A 7,504-nucleotide genomic window follows, 5' to 3' on the forward strand; every position below is an offset into this window, starting at 1 on the left:
TTTTTGTATAAGTCATGTGGACAAGGTAGTAACCCCTCGTAATAGACTCAATAAGGAATACTAAACTTGGGGGGTGTGCACACTTTAGGCAAGGTACCTAGACAAGGAAAATGAGTTTTTATTAAAAATATATACTTTATATTATACAAGTATTATCAAGTATCCAGAAAGGTTTTTCGAAATTAAATATTTCAAAGTAGATAAAGTGTTTAATATTCCGCATATACATGTACTCAGTATTTTTTACTGACACGCTTTTATTTGTTTTGTTTTATGGCTTTGTCCTTGTGATGAACCGATTTTGGCGAGCAGATTTTACAGATTGATATGATGCATACTTCATATGGGGGAGCTAGTGAGGAATCATAATTAGTCAAGGAGCTGTTATTTTATTTTATTTATTTCCATTGTTATATAGTTGTACAATAAAGTTTATATTAATAAAGAGAAGTTATTTAAGTTATTTCCATTGCATTAGTTTAAGTTCAGTTAGTAGTTAGTATTAAAGCCTTTAACGTTATCACGTGGCGGTAATACTCTCAAGTTCTCAAGGAGTTTTATATTAAAATAAGTTTTTCAAATGAGAGAAATTTGGGAGTGTTACACCAGGCCCCGGCCGGCCCCACTTATAATCCGACACTGGTTGTAGATGCTATTGTGGTATGGTGGTGGCGGTGTGTTGTTGTAGAATGGATTGGAGGTTGGTATCAATGGTTGTTTTAGTCGACAAGAAGTTTGTTTGGCTGCTGACCAAACATTCCCTGGCCCAAATTTTGGCATGCTACAACACTAGTATTGTATGTTCTTGCAATTTACTCATTGTTGTTATACCATGTTTAGTTTGTGACTTAGATTGATCTTACATTAATAGGAGACAATAATAAAAATAAATCAAATAAAATGAAGTACTAGTCATAGTTGTATATTATACATACATGTTTGTGCTTTTGTTGGTATATAATAGTTCTTTGTCTAAGTTATATGATAAATCCTTAAAACGGTAGGGGTACTGTTTTGTGTAGTTGACTTTTGGCCTATTGACTTTTGTGCTTTTTTTAAATAAATTCAGTTAAGTTGAGTCATTTTCGAAACAATCAAAACACATAAGCTAGGGTATGTCATGTATAGGTGAAATACGTGAAGTATAGTCAAGCCACTTATACTATATTATTATATTGTAGATTGCGGGTTCGTAGAAGAACCTTATTGACTTGAGATTGAGAATTGTTAACTGTGGTTGCTGATAAGGTAAGATTTCTTACTGTGCTTGTACAGATGAGCTTAGAAACTGTTTTATATTATTTGGAAATTTATTTTAACAATGAGATTGTTTAATGAATTTTGTACGTTGAGATTTAAATGGTTCTCGATATTTATATTGAAAGAGTTTATGACATTATTTATAAGATTTATATTAAAAGGAGGAAGTTCCTCAATATTACCAAGTTTAACGAAAATGCGGGGTTGCCGGTAAGCGGTATTCCTCGAGTATGAGAGTATGTTGAGTTAACAGTGTCTCAATCGTGTATTTAGTAGTTGGGAGTATATTGATCAATACTCTTGCCATTTGTCTTCCTTCTTGGTACGTTATCAAGTTAGGGGTATGCATACTAGGGACTCTGTTGTTTACCTTATCTAGTGAGCCTAGCTAGCTCATTGGAATTTTATTACTTCCTACTCACAGATTATGAAAGGTTATATTTAAAAGTTTTACAGAATAGTTCAGAAAGAAAGAAAGACTGGATTTGAGGTTGTTAGAAATTTAACATATTATATATATAATCTGTACAGTTTTTAAATGAATTTGTAAGATATTCCTATATATCTTACCTGCACATTGAATAGTTTTTTTTATTACAATATCTTGCTCAGCCTTTGGCTGATACTATAGTGTTTAATGTGCAGGGACTTGAAGATAGTTAGCTTCGGTTGGGTTTAAGAGTGCGTTGGATCCCTTTTGATTTATTAAGACTTTAAAAAGATTTCCACTGTTATTTATTTGACTATAAGATTTATATTCTGGTTTGTAATAATTAGTTTACAATCTATTTCGTTGGTCTGTAATGATTATTTAAAAGATATTGTTTATTATTTTTATTAGAACCATTAGCCTTGCGGTTATTATTACTAATTATCGCAGCGTAACAACTTTGGATTTTCGAGTTTATTTATTATAAATATTTTTAGAAGTATTGGAAATTCAGGGTTGTTACAGTTGGTATTAGAGCTTTAGGTTACTAAGATTTCTCTAGGACGACTTTAAGCAAGAATAGGTAAATAAACTTATTAAAATTGAAATACCGTTGTGAGGAAGTGATATGGGAAGACAAGGAATTATATTATTATGAGCTGATGATATACTTCTCTTTTCATGTTCTTGCTTGATTTATTTATTTTTATTTTCTTTTCTGGTTTCACTGGTTACAACAAAGGTAGAGGAGGTTTCAATAAAAATCAAAACTTTAGGAACCGTGATTCTGGTGGTAACTATAATAATCAAGGGAGTTTCCAGTCAGCAGTATTCTAAGGACAATCAGAACTTCACTCCTTCCCGTAGCCTTCCCCAAGGTCAGATTCAAAGGACTGATCGGATTTTCTATTGCAGACGTTGTAGTGAGAACCACCCTGGCAAGGATTGTGATGGTAATTTGATGGAATGTAATCACTGTGGGAGGAAGGGGCATCATGCTTATGAATGTTTTACTAACCCAAGACCGAGGAACTTCAGGCCTGAGATGAGTTCGAGGAATGGGGCACAAGCAGATAAGAGACCCCAGAATGGTAACAACAGTCGTCCGGCTCTTTCTACTCTAGGGAACACTGCACCTAATCGCAATGGAGGGACTGCAAATGCTACTCAGGCACACAGAGGTGATGTGAGGAGGAACATTGAGCAGGTTCATGTGATGAACCAGATTGAGGCAAACACCAAGGGAAACGTGGTCACTAGTACTTTTTCTATTCATTCGATGTCCGTTTATGTGCTATTTGATTCTGGTGCTTCTCATTCTTTTGTGTCTGAACTTCTTGTGAAAAAGTTAGGGTTAGAGAACTCTAGACTTGTGATGTAGACATCTCTATTCCTTCTGGTGTGATCATAACTTGTAATAATTGTATCCAGATGTCCCTATTATGTGTGGTAGTACCACCCTAGTAGCTGATTTGATAGCTTTTCCTTTGCATGATTTTGATGTAATTCTAGGGATGGATTGGCTTAGTAGGCATAAAGCCAAGATAGATTGTGAGAAACAAAAGGTGTCTGTAGTTGGTCCTAGTGGAGTCCATGAGTTTTATAGAGGGTCTTCTTTGAAAATCATTTCTGCTTTGACTCTAAAATCCTATTTGAGGAGAGGTTGTCCTATGTACTTGTGCCATGTTCACGACACTAGTAAGGAAGAGCCACGTGTTTAAGATGTTCGTATTGCAATGAGTTTGTAGATGTTTTTCCTGATGATATTCCTGGCATGCCTCCGAGACGTGATGTTGAGTTCAGTGTTGACTTGATGCCTGGAACTGGACCTATTTCTAAGCCTCCTTATAGAATGGCGCCTGCTGAAATGAAAGAACTTAAGGCTCATTAGAAGGTTGCTTGATAAGGGCTACATTCGGCCTAGTGTATCCCATGGGGTGCTCCTGTTTTATTTGTGAAAAAGAAAGATGGGAGTCTTCGTCTGTGTATTGGTTACAGAGAGCTCAACAATGTTAGAGTGAAAAACAAGTACCCCTTGCCAAGAATAGATGATTTGTTTGATCAGTTGGTGGGAGCTGGAGTTTTCTCGAAGATTGATCTGAGATCTGGATACCATCAACTTCGTATTGCAGAGAATGATATTCCTAAGAGGCTTTCAGAACTCGCTATGGGCACTATGAGTTTACTGTTATGCCCTTTGGGTTGACTAATGCTCCAGCAGTGTTCATGGACTTGATGAATCGAGTCTTCAGGCCGTACCTGGATAAGTTTGTGGTGGTGTTCATAGATGATATACTGATTTATTCAAAGGATGCTAGTGAGCATGAAGAGCATCTTCGCACTGTTCTGCAGGTCTTGAGGGAGAATAAGTTGTATGCTAAGTTCTCCAAGTGCGAATTCTGGCTGGAGAAAGTTCTTTTCTTGGTCATATCATTTCTAGGGAGGGTGTCTCAGTTGATCCATCAAAGATCCAAGCTGTTTCAGAATGGCCTACTCCAAAGAGTGTGAGAGATTCACAGTTTCCTCGCTTAGCGTGTTATTATAAAAGGTTTGTGAAGGACTTCTCGAAAATAGCTCAGTCGTTGACTGCTTTGATGAGGAAGGATACTAGGTATCGTTGGGATGATTATTGTGAGAAGGCATTCCAGATTTTGAAGGAGCGTCTCACCACAGCTCCTGTGTTGACTTACCTGATGGTAACCTTGAGTACGAAGTGTTCACAGATGCTTCGAAGAATGGTCTTGGTTGTGTGCTTATGCAGGATAAAAAGGTTGTTGCTTACGCTTCTAGGCAACTGAAGAACCATGAGTTGAATTATCCGACGCATGATCTAGAATTGGCAGCTGTTGTTTTTGCACTTAAGATCTGGCGTCATTATCTGCTTGGCACATCATTCAAGATATTTTCAGACCACAAGAGTCTGAAATACATCTTCACTCAGAGAGATGAACATGAGGCAGAGGAGATGGTTAGAGCTGATCAAGGATTATGATATGGAGATTCAATAACATGATGGTAAGGCTAATGTTGTTGCAGATGCACTTAGTAGAAAATCCTCTCACTGTTTGCAGACTATGCGTTCGAGGAATTGTTTTTTAGAGGAGTTTCAGAATCTTGATATGCAGATAATGCAATTAGGAGCTAGCTTCACTCTCTTATGATTCAGTCTACTTTGTATGATGAGATCAAGATCAAGAAAGCACAAGTACATGATCAATTCTTAAAGGACAAGCAAGCTAATGAGCCTGTCAATTTCACAGTGGCTGAGGATGGTAGCGTGAGATTCAAGGGGAGATGGTGTGTTCCTAATGTTCCTGAGTTGAAGGAAAAGATATCAGAAGAAGCTCATTCACACAATATTCAGTTCATCCTAGAGGGGATAAGATGTACAAGGATCTAAGCAGACTTTTTGGTGGCCGCATATGAAGACGGATGTTGCTAAGTATGTCTCAAAATGCTTGACTTGTCAGAAGGTTAAGAGTGAGCACAAGAGGCCTCAAGGAATGATTCAGCCTTTAGAGGTTCCTGCATGATAATGGGACTCGATCTCAATGGATTTCGTTTGTGGACTTCCGAGGACACGAAAGGGGAATAATATGATTTAGGTTATTGTGGATCGTCTTACCAAGTCTGCTCATTTCGTTCCCAAGAACGATTTGAACGATTGGCTTCTACTTATAGAGAGCACGTGATTAGACTTCATGGTATTCCAAGTGATATTGTTTCGAATAGGGATCGCAGATTCTTGTCTAACTTTTGGAAGAAGCTTCGGGAAGCTTTGGGGACTAAGTTGAAGATGAGTACAACTTTTCACCCTACTACATATGGCCAGGCGAGCACATTATTTAAACATTGGAGGATATGTTGAGGGCTTGTGCCTTATGATTCCAAGGCTCTTGGGAGGATAAGCTTGATTTGATTGAGTTCTCATATAATAACATCTACCATTCTACCATTCTATGGCACCATTTGAAGCTTTATATGGTAGGCATTGTCGTACTCCTTTGTGTTGGAGTGATATTGGTGAGTCGGTTGTGATTGGTCCAGAGATAATTCAGGAGACTCTTGAGCAGGTAAAGCTCATCTAGCAGAAAATGAAGGCAGCGCAAGATAGACAAAAGAGTTATGGTGATAAGCATTGTCACCATGAGGAGTTTCAGGCGGGAGAGAAGGTGTTGCTTAGAGTTTCTCCTATAAAAGGAGTTATGGGATTTGGGAAGAAGGGCAAGTTAAGCCCTAAGTTCATTGGCCCATACGTGATTCTAGAGAGAATACGAGAGGTGGCTTACAGATTGGTGTTGCCGCCAGGCATTGATCGTGCGCATAATGTGTTCCATGTTTCTCAATTACGGCGATACATTAGTGACCGTTCGCATGTGCTACAGCCAGAGTGTCTCCAGTTAGATGATAACATGACTTATGAGGAGTTTCCAGTTTAGATTCTAGATCACAAAGTTTGGAAGACTCGCAAAGGTGAGACAAAGAGTGTGAAGGTGCTATGGTTAAACCACAACTCGGAGGAGTTTACTTGCGAAGCAGAGGATGTGGTGCGTCTTAAGTATCCCCATCTCTCCACCTAGGTAAATATTTAATAATGAGGACGTAACTTCCTTTTTAGGGGAGGTACAATTCATATTAATTTCGTGCATGTGTGATTAAAAGTTTGTTGATGAAGCTTTGATGTGTTTTATGCCTGCTTGTTATAGTATGAACAAACCTACGATATTAGAGAGTTTATGATTTTGATTAATTAAATTTATCTATGAGAAATGTGAAATGCAAGTTAAGGTTTTATACTTCGAGTGTTAGTAGTTGGCTGATCTATAGTTAATGAGCTACCGACCTATAGTTATGAGCTATTTTCATAAGCAAGAGTATGAGTTTGGTCATTTGAGTAATACATTAAGTTTCGGGACGAAACTTATTTTAAGGGGGGTAGATTGTAACATCCCGTATTTTTATGCCTGTTTAGTAATCAATTATATTATATTAGATATTTTAAAATGTTTTTCTATTCAATATATTTTATTTCCCACTTATTGACCTTACCTTAGAAGGGTCAAAAGTTAATTCCTAATTCCTAGGTTAACTACCCAATTACACATTATGTCACTATTATAAAGGAGTGAGAAAAAAAAAGAACAAAAAGAACAAAAAAAAAAAGGAAAAAAGGGTCAGGTGTAAGGTGTTTCTCCGTTTCCCCCTTCCCCTTTCATTGATTCTTTCTTCTACTATTTTTCCTTCCTTCTTCTATTGTTTTCTTTTCTCCAACACTCCATTCGATCTTCAAAATGGTTATCACACATTATCACACACCAATATTTAGTCATCCATCTTCAACATCTCCTGGTTTTGTGGGAATTTCAAAGAGGAAAATTTCGCATTTATGGGCGTGGGTTTTCAGTCGAAATTCGGATCAAAGTAGGGATTTTTCTAGGTCTCGTATTGTGTTATATTTTTACCTTCTCCATTCAAGTAAGTTATAATCTTAAACTTCAATTTCGTATTTGATTGTTTTTTCTGAATTTAGGAATTTCGTTAACTTAGGGTTTTCACCAAAAATCAAATTGGGGGAAATTTCTACTATGTGCAATTCGTATAATTGGTCATATTTCATGATTAATTCGACTTAGTTAATATATTTTCGAGTTGGCTTTGCGAAATTATTGTTTTCAAAGTATATCCTAAAATTTGTGATATGTGGGATTGTTTGTTAATTTCCTGGTTCGGATTATAAGATTATAGTTGTTAAGCAACAAAATTTATCAGGAATTAATATGATGTAGTTAGTTAGCATAATTTCGAGTTTAATTT

The 7,504-nt window shown here is 36.8% G+C and overlaps 1 pseudogene; it reads left to right on the top strand.

The window, feature by feature from the left end:
• Positions 1-2,651: 2,651 nt before the first annotated feature.
• Positions 2,652-6,129, top strand: LOC130590206 (uncharacterized; annotated as a pseudogene).
• Positions 6,130-7,504: the final 1,375 nt, after the last annotated feature.

This window comes from Beta vulgaris, chromosome 9, assembly GCF_026745355.1.
Source record: "Beta vulgaris subsp. vulgaris cultivar EL10 chromosome 9, EL10.2, whole genome shotgun sequence".
Lineage (NCBI taxonomy): Eukaryota > Viridiplantae > Streptophyta > Magnoliopsida > Caryophyllales > Amaranthaceae > Beta > Beta vulgaris.